Source organism: Hyaena hyaena, unplaced genomic scaffold, assembly GCF_003009895.1.
Source record: "Hyaena hyaena isolate Hyena2069 unplaced genomic scaffold, ASM300989v1 scaffold_290, whole genome shotgun sequence".
In the NCBI taxonomy this organism is placed as follows: domain Eukaryota; kingdom Metazoa; phylum Chordata; class Mammalia; order Carnivora; family Hyaenidae; genus Hyaena; species Hyaena hyaena.
Genome location: NW_024080926.1, coordinates 758,523 through 778,671, shown reverse-complemented (window position 1 = coordinate 778,671; position 20,149 = coordinate 758,523). Strand labels below are relative to the sequence as shown.

At 50.8% G+C, this 20,149-nt stretch overlaps 1 long non-coding RNA gene across 1 annotated transcript; it reads left to right on the top strand.

The window, feature by feature from the left end:
* LOC120241905 lies at positions 1–7,325 on the top strand. The gene is made up of 3 exons (XR_005530979.1): positions 1–422; positions 6,267–6,505; positions 6,924–7,325. It is a non-coding gene; the product is annotated as an uncharacterized LOC120241905 (long non-coding RNA).
* Positions 7,326–20,149: the final 12,824 nt, after the last annotated feature.

The following is a 20,149-nucleotide window of genomic DNA, read 5'->3' as shown; positions in this document are numbered from 1 at the left end:
TTACATAATTTTATAGTTTTCCAAAAATTCCTTCTTTGTACAGTCCCAATCCCGTAATGCTCCCAAAGAGGTGGGGGTGCCCTCTCTAATGAGGAGACCAGTCAGATGCCAGTCTGGCTGTGTCCCGAAGGAACTTAGGTGACGCTTAGCCATAGAGGTCCCAGCTTTGTGACTCACAATCGGAAACTATTCTGATGCCACCATAGACTGTGTGCCGTTCACCACGGAATCACAGACAGACCCGCTCACACTCCATAGACTTTTTGGGACCTTAAGGGTGCCCACCCGTGGAGCCACAGAATCGAACCTGGCAGGCAAGCCAGACCGAGTCTCACATCCACACTAGAGGTGATCACACTCCCTCCCACAGAATCCCTACAGAGGAGACTGAAAACATCGACAATGGCAACAGGACAGAACAGGTACGGAAGTGGCCACACAACATGTTTACAGGCTGCAGAAGTGGCTGCACCGACGTGACGTCTCGGTGCCCCGGGGGCGGGAAGTTGCTGCGTCCAGCCTCCCACTTAATCCCCCCGGACAGAAGCACACGTGCATTCAGAATTCCGATGGTAGATTGACTTACCTCCGGAGGTTTAGAAAGGTGACTCCCACAGATTAACTGGGGCTGTTTTCGGGGTGGCAGGAAAGATAAGAGTGTTTCCCCGGGTCCTAGAGCATCTTCAGGAGCCGGGGAGGGTGCAGGGGAAGGAGACAGGAATTTGGAGGTCTGGGGTCTCCATAATCTCTCTGAGACCTCCAAAATATTATGCTGAGAGACACAGAGACCAGCCGAGACCACTGAAGCCGAATTAAGGGAGTCTATTATTGGCCTGGACCGCACAGAGTTAACACAGAACGCTAAGTGTGCGGCCCGTAATCTACTTGTATTAAAGGTTGTCATGAGCCTGCCTAACCAGTTTAAGGGCCAGGTCAACAAACTTCACAATTATCTGATATCCACCAGGACAGCTACAAGGCTTGGGAGTCCTGGTTGTAAGGAACCCATGCTTTCCATAGTAGCATTTATTGCTCTCAGATCTTGCAACAATCTCCATTTACCTGATTTTTTCCTAATAACAAAAATGGAAGTATTCCATGGACTACTGGAAGGCTCGATATGTCCTTCCTTAAGCTGTTGTTCTAGAAGTTGTCTTGCTGCTGCTGCTGCTGCTGCTTTTTCAGAAGTTAAGGGCCACTGTTCTACCCAAACAGGAGTGCCTGACTTCCAGATTATTGGGTCAGCAGCAAAGGGAACAATGGCCCCTTCTACAAATGTCGCTGGCCAATCCCTTTTTTGTCCAATTTGGGCTTTATATTTATGGAAGTTATTATACCCTGTTGTGTCTGGTCCAACCTTTTGTTGGGATGAAGCCGCATTTGTAACATCTGATTAGTGATCTTGCCATCTGGGGTGTAAAGTAACATTCCCGTTTGGGATAAAATGTCTCGTCCCCATAAAGAAAAAGGGATGGAAGGGATAACATAAGGACAAAAACTTCCTGAATTGTTTTCATCATCTGACCGTTTTAGGATTTGAGAGCTTTTTGCCACGTTAGAAGCCTGTCCTATACCCACAAGAGTAGCAGGAGCTTTCTGAGTTGGCCAAGCTGAAGGCCAATCTTCTCCTGCCATGCAGGAGACATCTGCTCTGGTGTCTAGAAGTCCTTGAATAGGAATTCCCTGAACCTTCAATACTTTCATGGGCCTAGAGGCTTTAGTCTCCTGCATCCAAAAGGCCTTCTCGCTAGAGCCAAAGCCTCCTTCTCCTCTGGGGGCATCAGTGGCATCCTTTCCCATGTGATACTAAGGCAATAATAGTAACTGGGCAATTCTCTGATCCTTAAAAATTTGCTTGGTGGAAGAAGGAGGAGAGACCAGCACCTTGATCTCTCCCTGATAATCAGCATCAACCACCCCGGGGATTATATGGATCCCCTGAAGGGAGATGGAGCTCCATCCCAGTATTAATCCCACTACCCCAGGGGGCAGGGGCCCCTTTACACCGGTGGGAATAGTTACAGGAGGTGACTCAAGGGTTAGTATTGTGCTGGTGGTGGAACGGAGGTCCAGTCCTGCGCTGCCTGGGGTTGCTCTGTAGAGCTCGGAGACTGATTGGAATTGGCGAACGGACTGAGAGAGCTAAGGGATGTTGCCCCAATTAGTGTCGGGGCCTGGGGTTGGCCCCTCAATCCATTTCCCTGGTCCTGAGATTTTTGGAGATTGGTTCCCAGTGGTTGGCCATTTTTTGTGAAATTTAGATTTACAATTTTTTGGCCCAGTGAAAGCCCTTTTGACACCTAGGGCACATAGTCCTGGGCATGTTGTTATTATTTATCACCTGAGGAACAGGTGCGGTTGGCAGAGAGGTAATGGCCTTTTTTGTAGGGCAGTCCCTACTGGAATGTCCCACTTGCCCACAAGAATAGCAATTAAACCTTGCGGAAGGTTTTTCGCTCTTAGTACCTCCTGACTGCCCTAAAGACCTGACATATTGAAAGTATGTTTCTCCCTTTAAAGCTGCTGTGATAGCCATGCCCTGGATAAAGGCAGGACTTATGTCTGTGCATTGTTTGACATAATCAGTTAAGTGCCAGTTTTTCTTATGGGTCGTAATAAAGATTGGCAGGTAGAAGAGGCATTTTCAATGCTAGTTGTTTAATGAAAATGTCCCCTGCCTCATCATTAGTTATCACTCTTCTAACAGCTTGTATGAGTCTAGACACAAAATCCTCATAGCTTTCATCTGATTGTGGTCGGATTTCTCCCAAGGTAGCAGCCCTGCCTGTTGCAATTGGCAAAGTTCTGCATGCGTTATAGGCACAATCAGTGACCTGCACAATCTGATTGTAAGTGACCTTACAATCAGAGTAAGGTGACCTTGTCAAGATACATTGGAGCTTGAGCAGTGTCAAAATCACCTCACCTAGGAGTTTATCGAGGGTAATGTCTCTCCTATTCATCCTTTTATTTATTGCTACTCTTTTTCTAGCAAGGTCATCATATTCCGCTTTCCATAGCAGATTCTGGCCTCCTGACAGACAGCTTTTGCAACCTGCATCCAGTCATAAGGTGTCATCCAGCGGGATATGAGAGCCTTTAGCAATGGAAGTGTGTAGGGAGCGAGTGGCCCATATTTGGTACAGGCAAGTTTTAGTTCCTTAACAATCTTACAGGGAAGAGGTTCCCAAGGAGGGTCCTCATCAAATTCTTCCCCAAGAGCAATGGGGAAGCAGTGAACAAAATCTGTATCTCTCTCTTTTTCAGCCTCTCTAACGGTGGCTCTGAGCCCTATACCTTTTGAAGGTGGCATGGGAGGAAGCGGCCCAGATGGAGGGAAAGTCCCTGTAGTCTGAACAGGGAAAGCCCACTTGTTTGATGTTAAATTTGAAACCTTCATAGTGGTGGAGTTGGGGACAGTCCCCGAGTCTACTTTACTATCATTTGGGGAGGTGGTGGGCTTGAAGACTCCCAAAGTATCTTTTGAGGAGTCTAACTCCCCCTTTACGATGGTCAATAGAGAAATAATTTCAACCGGGATATTTTTTTGGTCCTTGTGAAATATAACATTGTCTAATTTTGTCCCCAAGTTGATTCCAGATATCTATGCTGACAGTTCCTTCCTCAAGGAACCAGGGACACAGTTTTTGAACAAAACGTAGAAATCAAGCAATTTTTTGAGGGGACACCTTTACCCCTTTTTTTGTAAGCATGTTCCATATAACATCTATAAAGAGTCTCCTTTCCTTAGACACTTTATGGCCCATAACTTCTCAAAAAACAGTTCTTTGCTTATCCACCAGCTAACCCTACTTATCTTATACATGGGGGTCCATGGTACCCTATGGTGGAATACTAACCGTTCCGACTAATGCAATGAAAACAACATAGTTTAAAGAGATTACCTTCAGGTCCGATGTTTGGGCGCCACTTGCCGGAGGCCGGATCCAGCAGGTCTAGGGGTCCCTGAAGGATGGACAGTGTCGGCGAGAGAGAGAGTGAGAGAGCCCCGAGAATCTTATTCATCACCAGGCAAGCATCTCCGTCCTGTCGGTTTTGGTGTCTTTATTTATAGGTCAAATGTTAACATGGCATCAGAAAAAGGAATTTTTACAATGGATAACTCTTTGTGATAAGATGTTTTTGGAAAATGTACAGAAACAGGTTTCACAGAAGTATTTTTGCAGAACTGCCCCAATTACAGTGAGGTTGAGTAACTAAGAAAATAACAGGGTGTCCACATTTTAATAACACTAAGATTAAGTCATAGGATTATAGATACTCTTATCCACACTCATCACAGCTGCCAGGGTAAGGGAAGGTGTTTGTGGAATGTAGGCCTTAGGGAAGGGGTTGCTACACGTCATCAGTTAGTAAAGGAATATATAGTAACTTATGTTCTCCCCTTATCTGTTCCTTCTCTCTAAGTTAGGCTCTTTGTCTCTGGGCAAGACTTGAGTTTCCAGTTCTATTCTTTATGGCTCCTGAGAGCCAACCATACCTTTAAAGAATTTAGCTCATTTCCAATACATAGAATAGCCTCTTCGGGTACATTTACCTTTGTGTCTAGTTTTATGATTTCCTGAATAGCTAGGGCATGAGAGACATTTTTGGTTAGCTGATTTACATGTTGAGCTATATGAACATCTTGGACTAATGCAACCATGGAAATAGAATTGTACATGTAAAGGTCAATCTTATATGAGTAAGGGTCATTAGCCTGTTCATAGCTCAAGGGAAAGTATGGAAGGAAACAGGACCTGCTGGAGACACGATGTCTGTTCCCATAATCAAAGGAAGAAGTTCCTACAATAAGTTCTGTCACAAGGTGCAATCATCAGACCAGGGCCAGAATAGGAAGACAAGTCACTCCTGATACTGATCAACAAGATGCCTTAGGGGTCGGTGCTCAGGCAGAAATAATTGAGTGAGGGTGGATATTGGTCATCATTTGATTGGCAAGAGATCATGCAAACTTGCTTTAACCTCACCAGGAGTTTTCTCAACTAGTGGGCTCAGAATGGCTCCCAACACTTCAAGCCTTCCCAAAAGAGATAAATGCCTGTCTCCATATTTTGATTTAGTTTTCAATGTCTCGCTAATTATAATAGATCTCTACTTGCATTCATTTATACCCCAAGGTGTTGACTCTCTGCACACAGAAAGTGAGAGTCACAGTTAACAAGAACTGATGTAAATCTCCATTTATAATAATTTTTCCTAATTTTGAAGTCAGAGTACGTTATTGTCAGATTTTGTCAGGCTGTCGTCATTTTCATCCAGTTGTGATGGATGAAGACCTTGCCTTGAGAACAGGACATATGGCCGCTGTGTTTTCTCCTCTTTGCTCACTGCACTTGCGATATCAGCGTCAACCTCAATCCGTGGTTTTTGCAGAGATACTTTGAAGGCGTTTATCCACTTCAGAGGGCCAGCAAAGTCAAACTAGGTGAAAGAGTCTACAAATGCACTCGACCCGGGACAAGTAGCCTGCAGTCACTCGTGGTACGGGAAATGTGCAAGGCCACAGGCACGGCCACGGACCCTCGCCCCAGGGACATTCCCCTCTGCCTCGGGAAGACTGTCTGACGCCCACTGGAGTGGGAGCCCCACGGCCCCGTGCATGTTGGAGCAGTCAGCTCTGCTCCGACACTGGTTGTGACACACAATTTGTGTCAGTGTGATTCATGTATGCAGGATCAGTCTGAGAATTGTGTAACTGCTGTGTCTGCAGATGAATGATTCCACTCACAGACATACAAGGTCAACATGAAAGATTGCACCCCGCCGATCCCAGCCTGGGAACACACACACACACACACACACACCCCTCCCCACCTCCCAGTGAGTGTTATGAGCCACACCCATCACACCTGGAGTCAGACCTCGCCCTCACACTCCACATCTGCCCCCTTCCTCAACTCCCCTCTGCTCACAGGCTGACCTTCCTTTGTCCAGTCCTCAGACAAACCTTGGGCCTTTCTCGGTGTTAACTGAGATATGAGACTACTGTATTTACTGTAGGATTGGTGCAGTCTCAATTGTGCGTGAGACCACAGGGCAGCTTTCATGAGGTTCTTTCATCAGTTATCAGCACTGTCACTGATAAGGGTTCCCAGTGCTGTGCCCCTGGCTCCGTGTTCCCCTTCATCGATTAACTGTCCAATCTTGCATAGTTTGCCGCGTTTTAGGAGTCCTTGCGTCCTGTTGTAGCAAAACTGACCTCCACTTAACTTGCTCTTTCCTGTCTCTTCCACCACCTGCAGCCAAAAGCCTCCCTAACTGACTCACGCGCCTACATGGAAGGAGAGGAACTAGAAAGCCCACTGGAGAGAGTGGCATCCAAGCTAAAAGCGCACGCTGTGTAGGAAGAGGACCCCAGGCCAAGGGAACAGGAAATCCTCTAACGCTATATGGGGACTTTCTGTCGTGAGAAAGAGTCTCACTGCCCCAGTCACAGGAGGGACACGGAGACGTGGAGCAGTGAAGTGAGGATTTAATCAAGGTACTTGCACGAGCATTTGTCTGGCCCACAGGCGGTACAGCAGACAATTTATCTCCTAGCCCGCAAGTCCCTCCCCTGGCTCCTCACTGGCTGGGGACTACAGAGGTCACAGCCTCACCCAGATGTCGCCTATGCCCATGAAAGGCAAAAAAAGTGGTCTGACTGGAACAAATGTACATTCCCTGAGCTGAGCAGAGACGTTAAGTCCCTCCTTTGTTCTTCGGCCATCCTCATTGCAAAGGAGGAGGGAGCAGGGAGGAACCAGGAAGCGAAGGGTCTGAGGATTTGGGACTCCGCTGTAGGGGGGCGGGGGGGAGGGTCCGTATTTCCAATACCTCGTAAGCCTGCTGTTAACCAGACAGCGCAGCTTTTATCTGGCATTTCGTCTCCTTACCGCTCACGCTGTGCCTAATCCCAGGTTGCTCCTCATGCACATCTGACGATGAGCTGGACCTCCGTTTGGGCCCCGGGTTGTCCAGGGCTTCCTGGAGGCCGTGCGGACAGCACCGCCCACTGCCGCCCTGCGCGCCTGGCTTGCTGGTCGTCACCTCAGTGTCCGGGTCCCGACCCTGGCCCACCAGACGTCCCCGCAGAAGTCCTGCGCCCCACTCCTTACAGAGACGGGCTGTGGAAGACCACAGAGCTGTCCCCGCCCCCCCCCCCCGGGGGGAGAACGAGATGAGCGGGCTGCACGGACACCAGAGCCTTGGGTCCACCCAGCCGGTGTCCGGCGCTGCGACCAACGGTGGCCCCGCAGAGCACGCGTTCCCCAGGGCTCACGAAGGGGGCAGCGCGGGGGCGCGTTCCCTCTTCCCGCTGCGGCCGCCGGGCGGCGCTGCGGGGCGCGTCCCTCGGAACCGCTCCCACAGCGCCGGGCGCAGCCGCTCCGGACCCGCGGTGGCGGCGGAAGCGGGCTGGCGGCGCCGCGCACGGGACAGCAGCAGCGGCTGCGCAGTCCGAGCAGTCACGGGGCCTTCGTACTTTGTTTCCTCTTCCATAACCCGGGATAAATGCCTCTCGCGTTGCTGCAGAAATTAATCAGGATAAGATATGGCCCAAGGGCATGGCCATAAAAGGCCCTCAATCCTTATGAGCTCCCTTCCTGTGTCCTGTGTGTGTGGTATGGGTGTATGATTGTGTGTGTGTGTGTGTGTGTGTGCGCGCGCGCGCTTTCGGGTGTGTGGGGGATGTGGTGTGACCTGTGTGTGGTGTGACATGGTGTGAGGGGTATGTGTTTGGTGTGACGTGTGTGGTACGGGGGGTGTGTGTGTGTGTGTGTACATGATGTGTGCTGAGTGTGTTTTCAGAGGTGAGAATCCCGGGCTGATGGAGAAGCGACATGAGAAGGAAGCACAGGCTGGAGAGGGCAGGTCACCTGTCCGAGGGCCCCCCTGCTGTGGCAGCACAGAGGGCTGTGAAGGGCACAGCCTGATGTGGACTCCGCTCCTACACGCAGCCCTGGACCCCGGTGAAGCGAGTGGAACCCTGGGGGTCCTCACTGCCCGAGGCGCTGGGCACGGGGGGCTGCCCTGAGCTCGGCCTCAGGGGGTCGGGGGTGGGGGGGGAATGGGGGGCTGCCCTGAGCTCGGCCTCAGGGGGTCGGGGGTGGGGGGAATGGGGGGCTGCCCTGAGCTCGGCCTCAGCGGGTTTGGGGTGGGGGGGAATAGGGGGCTGCCCTGAGCTCGGCCTCAGGGGGTTGGGGGTTGGGGGGGAATGGGGGCTGCCCTGAGCTCGGCCTCACAGGATGAGGGGGCAGGGGGAAGAGGCAGGTTCCGGGCAACTTGACCCCCTGCACCTGAGGTCAGTTCCGGAAAGTTCCCGCAAAGCTGGCCTGTGTCTTCCCAGACGTCCTGAGGCCGTGGCCCCTGTGTTCGCCGTGGGACCCCTCGGTCCGCCCGTCTTACACCTTGGCCTCAAAACCCCCGGGCGTGGAAGGAGGGCCGTCCGCTCCTGGCCCACGCGTGCACGCACATACACACGCACACACGTGCACGCACACCCTGCACTTCCGGCTCAGAGCCCTGGCCCAGCGCTGCCCTGGGCGGGGACAGCTGTCCCTTCCCGCCACTTGTCGTCTTGCACGTGTCCCCTGCGAAGTCGCCTCTCCCACGGGCGCCAGGGACCGGCCCGGGGCCCCGCCCAGCTGCAGCCGCAAAGGGACCACCGTCCTGACCCCCGGCCGGGTCGGTGCTAACCCGGGCGCACGGCTGGTGCGCACGGCTCTGCGCTGCCCGCGGGTCCCATCCGACAGGGCGCCTGGGCGGGCAGCCCGCCGTCCCTCTCCCGGGCGTGACCGCCTGTGACCGCCCGAGGCCGAGCCTCTCCTCGCGCCTCCCTCCGGGCCACGGTCAGCACCGCGTCCGGGACTGGGGCCAGGGAAGGTTCTCGAAGCGTGGCTCCCTTGCACGGACCCTGCCTGCTCCGCGGCTGCCCGGGGAAGGCGGGCGTGGCCGCTGACCTGCCGGCGGGTGTGTGCGGCTCGGAGCCGCGTCCCTGCCGTGGGCACCTGCCCGGAACCCACCCGAGACGGGCGTCCCCGGGGCCTTCCGGAGAACCGTGGGCAGCGGCCCGCTCACCTGCTGGGCGCCGGCGTTTGGCGGGAACGTTTTAATGAAGGTCCAGCTTCCCGTGTGCGCTGACTGCGCCAGCCCCATGAGGGTGTAGTTCGCGTAGCAGAAGGACGCCCCAGGGGGGTAAGCAGTTCTCGAGCAGCACTCGGGAGCCGGCAGCTTCTGGAACCGGAGTCCCACCGGAAGTCCCTCCGCACGAGGCGAGGGTTTCCGCGGGCACCTCCCTCCCCCCGCCTTCCCGCCCCCACGGGGCCCGCCGCCAACCCGCGGGGTCCGAGGACCGTCGGGGGAAGGGCGCCCTCGCGCCGGCTCAGAAGGCGCGGCCAAGCAGAGGTGGGGGCCGCGCTCGACGCGCCTGGCGAGCGGACGCGCGTGTTCACAAGCAGCGGGAAGGTGCTTTGCGACTTGTCCCGGACCTAACGACGGTGGGAGGTCACTCCGGTGCGGACCGGATTGTCCGGTTTTGTATTTGGAGGAGGGGACAGCCCTGTCGTCACTCCTCAGACGTACAGAGGGAGACGCTAGGGACAGGAGGACCGGAAAGCTCGACGGGCCCCGGCGGGAGGGAGGGCCGCACGCCGGCTGAGGGGTGATCTCCCCGTGGGCCCTAGGGCGCAGCCTCCCGTTCTGCCCTTGCTTCGACTCCGCGCGGTAGAGTTGTTTCCGGGTTTACGTAGCGAGACAGGGAACTCGAATCACGTGTGCGGAGTCACACACGTAGAGCGGCAGGCCCCCCGCCCCCCCCCCCGCGAAGGCCGCGCCCCCCGTTCCGTGTGCCCCTGCGGCTCCCCAGGTGTCTGCCCGAGGGGTCGCCCACTCCCTGCGGACAGCGGTGGACAGGAGGAGGAAGAAGGCCTTTCCCCGGGGCTCTTGTGCGGATGTGACCCGCGGAGACGGGCGAGAATGAGCCGGTAGACAGAGGAGGGGAAGCCCACAGGCTAAACTCAACCGTGTCAGAGGAACCAACGGACAGGGCGGCGTAAACCTCGAAAGGAGCACAACACCTTCTGAGAAGGAACGGCGGCCCCGCCCAGCCTGTCTCCACACCGGCGTGTGCATCCCCCGTCCGCACCCCCCGCGCCGGAACCCTGTATCTCGGGCCGCCTTCCGGGCTGCCGTGGCTCCGCGCATCGCGTGTCATTCTCCTCCTCCAGGTCAAGGGTGGCTTGTTCTTTGGAATAGAGGTGTTTAGGGGCGCCTGGGTGGCTTAGTCGGTTGAGCGTCCGACTTTCGCTCGGGTCATGATCTCGCGGTTCGTGGGTTCGGGCCTCGCGTCGGGCTCTGTGCTGACTGCCAGCTCAGAGCCTGGAGCCTGTTTCAGAGTCTGTATCTCCCTCTCTCCGACCCTCCCCTGCTCACGCTGTCTCTCTCTCTCTCCTAGAAATAAATAAAACATAAAAAAAAATTAAAAAAAAGAAAAAGGAATAGAGGTGTTTATACGACTTTAAAAATCTGGTGAGGACCAGAGACAGTCTCTGCCAAACAGAATGTACCCAGTCGTCATCAACTTCTGTGGCGATTCCCGTGTGGCAGCCTATTAGCTCAGCTAATCATGTCAACAGCACCGTGACAGGAGTCGTATCCACCTTCCAATTCTAAGGATGAGGAACCTGATTCTGGGGACAAAGTCACCCATCCAGATGGCATGCCTACTGGGCGCAGACGCAGGAGGATCCCATGTTTCCCAGCCTCCCGCTCTGAGCTCCTAACCAGGCCGTGCCACCCTGAGGTCGGCTTGGAGGTTCAAGGGACCTGGGGATCCCAGGCTAAGAAATGTTGGTCCAGGTCATGTGACCTAAGGTGCTCCTCCTGGGATTCACGGGGGTTTGTGAGAATACTCATGCCTGTGAAAGTGCGTTGCAAGTTAAACCATTGCTGCTCTTGACGGCGGCGTGGCCTTCGTGTGGCTCCTTTGAGCCACGTGCTGCCAAATGAAGAGGTAGGTTCTCGCTCACCATCCTTACCCTGTTTGGCCTGTTTCGGCTCCGTCCTGACTCTGCCAGACTCCACCTGCAGCTCTAGCGGGCTCCGGCTCCTCTAGACAATGGCCCCAGTTCCATCCTCAGCAACGCTGTCCCCGCTCCCTCAGGACACTCCCAGTGGGCTCCCCTGGTGGCCTCAGGCCTACGGGGACACGCACATGTCCACTGCAGCGGAGCACAGAGCACAAACTCATCATTTAGTATTTGTTGGACACTCCTGTGTGGCAGAGAGAGAGGGTGCTTCCTAACCAGAGCAGCGTGTTGTGCTCGGGCTGGGGACGCCTGGCTCAAGGTTTCCGATCACCGGGAAGAATCTTGGTGAATGACCTATATCGAAAGTGATGGTGTGTTATTATGATTTGGGAATGTCGATCTCCACCAAACACACTTCACACCGAGAGGGTCCCTGGCGTCGTATTCGCATAGGCAGGACCCTGAAGGGCACGCTGATGCATTAAGAAGAGCTGGTAGACCCCGCCGTCGCCTCCACATCCCCACTAGCCACGGTCCCGGGAGGCGCCCTCTGAGAGCAGCATCCCACAGGAAAGTCTGCTCAGATTCCCTGGCAGGCAAACCAATCAAACCATCCCGCGCGTTAACTGGAGCCTAGAATTCCATGTTGAATTTCTGATGACATTAGCAAAGCACTCAGCCGTATCCCCATGGAATTACAACCCTATTATGTACAATTGAGTATACATTACTCCTTATTTTCATGTCATTAGCTTGGATAAGGCTATTTCTAAAGCACTGGAGTATGTTAAGAGTTACTTAGGGGAAGAAAAAGCTGAACCGGGAAAGCAAAATGCAAAATGTGACCAAGTAAAGCTGGTTTTTTTAGCGATATGTTTGCACATCAACTAGGGTAAATAAACAGAAATGATTGTTTTATTTCTTTTCACTGTTGTCTAGTCAACTTTGGTCTGAATCCACCTGTACATTTCAGTGTTCCTGTTGATGCTGGCAGTTTGTCTCTGCCCCTTCGATGCACATCTACAGACATCTTGCTACAAGTAAGAACAAGCCTGGCGCCTGATCGGGAAGCAGGCAGAGGCTTTAGCGATATGTGGAATGTTTTTTTTTTTTTTTAATGACAACAGTTGACAGTCACTAAGTTATGTTGACATGATTTTAAAAAACACCTTTGGAGCTGGCTAAACAGCTGAACCATGGTCATCAGGGCTTAGATTCTGGCTCTGCTGCCCATCATCTAGTCATTTCTTCTCTCTTGACCTTACTCTCCCCTGCAAAATGGGCTAAAACCATGCCTATTGCCTGAGGTTGTTAAGCATTAACTAAAATAGTGGATATGAAGAGCTTAGCTCAATGAATGGTGCATGATTTGGGACTTGATTAAAGCTTGTTATTTTTCATTATTACTGCACTGACAATTTAGGCAACTCATAACCTTTTGGAGTGTCAATCTTCTCATCCATAAAATGGGAATAATAATTATAATATCTAGGTCACAATGACACTAAGAGGACCAAAAGTGGTCATGGTGGTTGTTGGGTGATGAGCACCGTGGCTGGGGTCAAGGCGAGCTCCCGAAGGATGGAAGAGTCTAGCCTCATCCTGAAGAGTGAGGAGGACAACAAGGCTCCTGGAACAGGCGAGCCAAGCATCACGAAGACACTTCTGGCGCATCTGCTGTGATGCCATCACCTGAGAGCAGAAGAAAGTGAAGGGACCAAAGTGCCAAGATGAATGAGACAGTGATGTCACCAGAGCAGCCATGTGACCAGGGGACAGAGGATTGATCCACCGGGCCCTCAGGAGATAGCCGAGGTGCCTGAGGACAGAGGCAGGGTCACATGCTCAGGTTCAAGTTGATGGCAGAAAACAGGCACTTGGGGGAAGCTAAGTCAGGTAGACCCGGCATCCTATAGAGAGATGCAGGACAAGATGAAGACAACTGTCCCTGTGATTGTCACAGCCTCTCTTCTGCTGTGTCATTCCAGGGCTTCTCACTTGTTGACCTGGGTGGCCCTTCATCAGTGACCAGCCTTGCCCGTGAAGCCATTGATCCACAGGTTGTCCATGTGCTTTGTCCCCCAGCTACATAAAAAGCTCAGATGTAAGAACTGTGTTGCATGGCTGCCGCGGTATCCAACCAAGGACACCATGGTGCAGAGGTGCTGCCGGCAGCGGCAGCCCAAGGTGGGGCACCTGTTGTTTGGTCCAGGGGTGCCGCATGAGGCAGGGGATCCATGTGGTTGGAGGAGAGGGTACAGTCATTTCTGGGGGGCAATTAAGTTTGTCCTTTTATTTTCCAACAATCTGAAATCAACAACTCAGCCACTGGGCAGAACCTCCCAGCGAGGGGCCAAAATAAAAGGTAAGGAATCGATTCACTGTAGGTTTCCATCCCGAGTCAGACCTTCTGGAAGGTTAGCTACCGAACTGGAAAGTGGGTGGTCATGAACATGGCTGGGACTTCTCTGGGAGCCCAGGGCACACTTCCCTTGTGGTTTGGGGTCAGTCCCCACGCAGGGCAACTGTGCAGATTCGCGCTGCATGGGACCCATCACCAGCCTGCACAGAAGTGCCACTCACTACAAATGAGGAAATTGCGTGCTCAGAAAATATCTATGTGAGAGATGTTTTCTGTTCCCTTCATTGTCCTGCTAGCACACAGATGACCTTAAAAGGTATAAGAAGAAAATATGGGGAAAGAGATCATGTTACATTGACACAAGTTTCCACCAAAGTTACCTGGTAATTTACCCTGGTGGTTAAGGAACATGGTCTGTTTACGACTGCCCTCCCAAAATTCCCCCTGAGATTTGTCAGCGTGATTTCAGAGATAAAAACAAGGCTCTCTAGTGGAGTCCCCCATCAGCTGTCAGTTGTGGGCCATGCATCACCCACTTTTACATCCTGTAATTAAATCAGTGAGCCTTTCAGACTATCTCTGTTTCTAAATTACATGCAATGAGGATCCTTCCAATCGCTGCTCACACACAATTTGTGTTGTCACTGTCTGACTTGAGGAATGGTAAAGAAAAAGAAGGAAAGCCCATCTGGGAATTTCATTCAACCAGAAAATGCCAACAGATAGGAGAGGTGGGGAGTCTGAGCAAACTTTATAAATGGGGTCTTCTCCCATCACAAATCTTGCAAGAAGAAAAAGGTCTGGGATTGGCTCTTTGGAGCTCATATTTTTAAAGAATGCACTCCTACCTCATTTCCACAGGGCAAACGTGTTATCCTCAGGAACAGACTGGGATTTTTGCATGAATTATTAAGGATCCAGGCCAGAAGACTCTAGGTAATTGCTTCAGTTTGTCAATAGAGACGCAACTTGGGACCAGACTAAGAAGAATGGAGACAAAAATCAAAGAATAAGAGTGAAGGTCAAAGACTGAGCTCAAGAAGTATGTCCAAAACAGCACACAGCGTAAACTATTTGTAAAAAAAAAAAAAAAAGAGTAAAAAAAAAAAAAAGAGCACTGTTATGTGGAAACAAATTTGACAATAAACTATTTGTAAGAAAAAAAAAGAGTAAAAAAATAAATAAAAAAAAACAAAAAAACAAAAAACAGCACAGAGCAGAAGATGACTCAGTGGTTGGCCGATCAAGACATGGGGCAAGAACTGTGTGGCTTAGGACATGAGCACAGGATCAGGAGGCCAGCGCCAATTGGGTTCCATGGGCTTCTATGCTTTTGTGGACAGGAAATGCCCTTTGAAAGGCACGAGGCACAAACAAAGAAGAGTCACAAACACCCTAGGTAGGATGCCGATGTTTTGAACTATCAGCACCACTCAAAAGAATAATGAGAAGTTTCAAGATATCAGCCAATGTTTCCTCAACCATGTTGAATATGCGGCCAACAGCCTATGACTGCTTTATGGGTGACCTGCCTTCCCACTCACAACATCCACAGTCAAGGAGTGTGAAACAACAGAGCTCACGAAATAAACGTGCACCAGCGTGCACATGTGTACATGCACACGTGCTTGCACACACATACACACACTCATTCACTACATTTGTTTTACACTTAGGTTTGTCTTGCATCCATGACTTTGCCTGGTTCTCAAAGGATGGACTTTGTACACACATTTGCAGGTCCAGTTGCCACTATTAAACTTTTTTTTTTCTTTCCAAAATCCACTCCCCACAGAAAGTTTGTGAAGCCCGGATCAAGAGCATATGAAGATATGCTCTCTGTTTTGGTCAGATGAAACAATGAGAATGTTCTATGGATGCTGAAGTGAAACAGCATGTTCCCAAAACAAATGGACGCCATCGAGACAGAACCATGCCGAAGTGCAAAGGATAAATTAAATCTTGTTGCCAAAATGATGATGGGTTTTGAATCTACTAATCAATAGAAAATATCTGAACAGAGAGTGAATAGAAAGCACACTGAGGGTGTACAAAATCATGGAAAATCACACACATCCATTTATTAAATGATTAGGTAAAGAATGTTCTGGAAACATAACAGTAGTGATACAGAGACTATAGATGAATGGGCTCCGACACACAAAAACAAGATTGCGCTCCCGTTGCTCTCTCTCCCTCTTCAAAGAAGTAGGCTGGCCGAACTTGCACTGCTCAGTCATGGGTGGGAAAATGGAAAATATTTTCAACATGAGGGCTTAAGGGATGGTGACTAACTGTCCAGTTAGTTCATTTCTCTCTTCCACAAGTACTGATGTTGAGCTGTGGCCCACGGCCACCACGGTAGGTGCTGGGGTGGCTTGCGGCATGCTCAGACATAGGCCCTTTCAAGGGCACAGGGTGGACAGAGTGGAAGACCACATATCAGCAAGGGAGACATTAGATCCAGCAGCGACCGTGGTTTGTTGAAGGACATGAAGCACGCCTTCCATGAAAATAATAACTATTTTGGGGAACAGAGAAAATCTTGACAAAGCTGTAGGCTAAGAATGCCAGAAGGAAAGAAATAGAGATGAGAAATAAAAAGGAGATTAGAGCAAGGTGTGTGGGTGTGTGTATATGCAGAGGTGTGTGTGTGTGTGCATGTGTGCACAGCAGTATGTGCGTGTGCAGGGGTGTGTATGTGCAGGATGTGCTCAGGGATGTGTGTGTGTGCATGGCTCTGTGTGTGCATGTGCAGGGGTGTGTGTGTGTAAGAGTGCCATATAAACCCCTACGAACCTTCGACTTCATTCCGGATGCAATGGAGTTTAAGCAATTAGGGGCTATGTATTCCTTTGAGAAACTGATAAAGCACTGCAGTCTTTCCCCCAGGGGAAAAAAAGCAACAGCATACAGACATTCTTGCCAAAATTTATATATAATTTCAAGTGGTTTATAGTCCTTCTGAGGACCATCCATGGATGCCCCAGTTTCTAAAAATGTGCAATAGATAACATGAGGTCAAAAAAGATGGCAAGAAATCGATACATCTGAAGATGAACATATTTATTGATAGCTGTGTGCAAAATGCCCTTGTTGACACATGTTTCTTAATAAATATTATGATATTTTATGTTGTTTCAACATACAATGAGACTAAGGAATGAATCCTATTCCTAATTGTCTGAAGATAAGCGCAAAAAACTTGACTTTTACTAAACTTTCTGCGCACCACAATTACAACTGCACAGAAATGGTATACCATGAAGTCACACATTTTCTGTGACTATAAAGCAATGAAAATCCAGTACTATTCTTGAATTAATAATCAGCCACTTAAAATAGGTATCAGAATACCTCTATCTAGTCATCTCAGGGCCTCTGCTCTAGCATATATGAGAGTGAATACAAAGGGCCACACTGTTCCTCATTCTTGGCAGGCCATGAGTTGCTGCCATATTGGTGGTTTTACCCTACGAACTATCAAAATGGGTATAGAGAGGCGGGTACTCCCTAGGCAAAGATGCCCGTCTTATTTACAGCTTGAAATTTCAAGGAGAGAACCTCCAAGCACATTTGGCGAACAGCATCGTGTGTTGGTGTAAATCAAATGATCCTGTGGTTCTTTCAATCCATGAGCAGTTTTATTGGCATATTCTGAAATAGCTGGTCTTCTCTGCTTCTCTTGGGCAGACTGCGAAAGCTGGAAGTCAGCATCCAAGAGGTCAGATTTGACGGGAGCCATTCATAACTTCACAGGCTACGTGGCAGCAGTGCGCTCACAAGGGCAGGGCTGGATGATCACACAGCCACCGACTAGGACACACAGGGCCCAGCAGCAGGGCAGAAACCACAAGCCCAGATGTCTCAGGCTCTTCTCCACCATATTGCAGAGGGCTCCTGATGGCCGCCTGGGGGTGCACTAACGTGGCCCACCTCCTCTTGTCTTAGTCCACGACGAGGGGCAGTGCCCCAGTGCCTCTCAGCATGGTTCTGGCCGCTCTGGGTCCACCTTGTATCCCCTCTAGGTGGCTCTTGAAGGAACTCCACCTTGTACCTCCCTGCCTCCTGAGACTGTGGGACCCTCCATTGGAGACAGTGCAGGAGGGGCGGAAAGTGGCGATGTCCAGTGACAGGCAGGTCCTAGCACCCAGAGCTAGGTCAGGAGCAGCCAGCATAGGCCCTCCGCACAGGGAGACCGTAGAGCATCATATCAGGGAAGGCAAATGTGTCCTTAGGAAAAAGGGTAAAATAGAGTTGGAGGAAGGGACCAGAAACCCAAAGCCAGGGAAATCTGGAAATGAAATTTGAGATGAGATCCAACTTTAGGAGAGAAGGAAGAAGAGGAGCCGTAACTATGTTGTGAAAAGAGCTGTAATATCTGAATCTTGTTCTTGTTGGATACAGGCTGCAGGGCCCTTGGAAGGGATGACCTGGACCAGGAAATGGATCGAGAGGACTAGGCACGTTCCCAGCGCGTGGAGTGTGACAAGAGCCACGGCTTCATAACCTGTCTGAACTGGGCTAGAATTATGTTGACAGCTGACCGCCCTTCACTGTCTGTGTGTGTTTACACAGATCACCTCTTGGAGATGCGATGTTATCAGCTCCGTAAGAGCATGGCCATATCTATGCTGTGCTTTTATGAGAACCATAAGCCACAGGATTACTTCGTATATAGGAAGCCCCTTGGACAGTATCAAGAGTGTAGTGGCACGTTGTGGTGTCCTCGGTATGGTCTGAGAGCTTCTGTGTCCAGGCTTCGCCTGTTTTCCAAATGTTCCTTAATGCAGTTCCCTCCCAAGGGCACAGTTATCTGCTATGTCGACCCAGGATCCGGGACTCCTTGGAAGACTCTTGATCACAAATTCCCTACGCCATTGTCCCATCAGCAGACTTTTCCTCCCAAGCTTTCTGATTGCTCAGAATACAGTTTTTTCATAGTCAAAGAACTCAGAGCACTCTCAATTTTTTTTTTTTTTTTGTGCAATAGAGTTCTCCATAGCCACCTCCCTCGCATGCTGCCAGTGTAGACGAAGCAACACCCCTGGGGATTGTCTGTATGCATTGATGCAGATGGGAGCTTCTGTGTATCAATGGGGAAAAGAAGACGGAGTGTTGGGGGATCTGAGGGGCTGGGAGTAAAGATAACGTGGTTGAGAGAGACCCTCCAGTGTCCGTTCCCCATTGCGTCAGAGGTAACGCCAGCGAAAGACAGAGATCTTTACTAGAAGCTTTGTGAGTCTGGACACAGAACACTGATAGGTCCTGTTGAGCAGGATTGACACCGTGTGGGGGAAGTGGTCATTCTCTTGCCTTGGCCTAGATTCCGGCACCTCTCCCCGCACACCCTCCGCCCGGCAGTCGTATCAGCCCAACACACCGGACTCCTTTCGATGGGAACCGGAGACTGAGGCAGAAGAGCCCTCCTTCCAGAGGCCAGGGGGCAGGTCCCGACCACGTGAGGCAAGCGGGTGAGGGGTCAAGGAACCAGTCCTCTAGCGGCTGGAGCTGGCTCACTTAGCAACGTGTGGTCCACACTGGGGAGTTGTGGCTGTAAGCACAGACCACTGTTGCTGAAGATTCCGGGAACACTTGTGAGGAGGGTTGATGAAGAAGGGCACCTGATGTTTATTGGCACACACACAAAATCTGTTTCCGTCCGTCAGTCATGGATTCGGGAAAGCTTAAGGATGGCTTGTTCTCGGACAAAATTTGAACCAATATTCACGCTTTCTCATTGCTGGAAGGAGGCTTAAGACAATCTAGCACAGAATTGTCCATTGGAATCCCCATGGAACTGTGCGTCTCTGGGGGAAACTGAGGCACAAGGTCCAGAGACAGGTGATTCGTGACACCAACCAAACTAAAAGTCCCTGTCCTGACATCTGCAGGCTGTGGGGGGACTGGAGCATGGGCACATTTAATCAATATCTTTCAGAAAGCTTAATAGATGTCTTCCTCTGCTTTCAGAACACAGTATTCCTAGGCTGAGAAAAAGCATGAGGAATTTACCTTTAAATATGCAATGTTCTGGGGCACCTGGGTGGCTTAGTCGGTTAAGCGTCCGACTTTTGCTTAGGTCATGATCTCGCAGTTCGTGGGTTCGAGCCCCGCGTCGGGCTCTGTGCGGACTGCCAGCTCGGAGCCTGGATTCTGTTTCAGTCTGTGACTCCCTCTCTCTCTGACCCTCCCCTGCTCACGCTGTCTCTCTCTCTCTCTCCTAGAAATAAATAAAAACATTTAAAGAAAAAAAAAAAGAAGGAAGGTGGAAGTCAAGTTCCAGTGGCTGGGAGAGAGAGGAATGGGGACCTGGGGGTGTGGGGAATGGAGACAGAGTTTCAGTTTTGCAAGATGAAAAGTCTTTTGGAGATTTCATTAGATGCACAATATAAATACACTTACTGTGACTGAACTAGACACTGAAAAATGATTAAGACGGTAAGGTTTATGTTATACATATTTTGCCACAACTTTTTTTATTTTATAAAAGGGAGGGCGTTCAGAAAAACAATACGATAGGTAAAATTGAAAGTGTATCAGAAGCACTCAAATCATTTGTCTTCATAGTTAGCTCTAGACCCCCACTGGAGGCCACTGCACTTTCTCAACGAGGCTGGGGCCCAGTGCACTGAGGCAGAGAACTGGAAAATTCAAAAATGCAGAATTTGCAACGTGGTTAATGCAAACTGGAATAGAAAGCATTGCAACAGGCCTGGGAAGGGGCCTCCTGTCACCAGAAGGATCCCGACGAGGA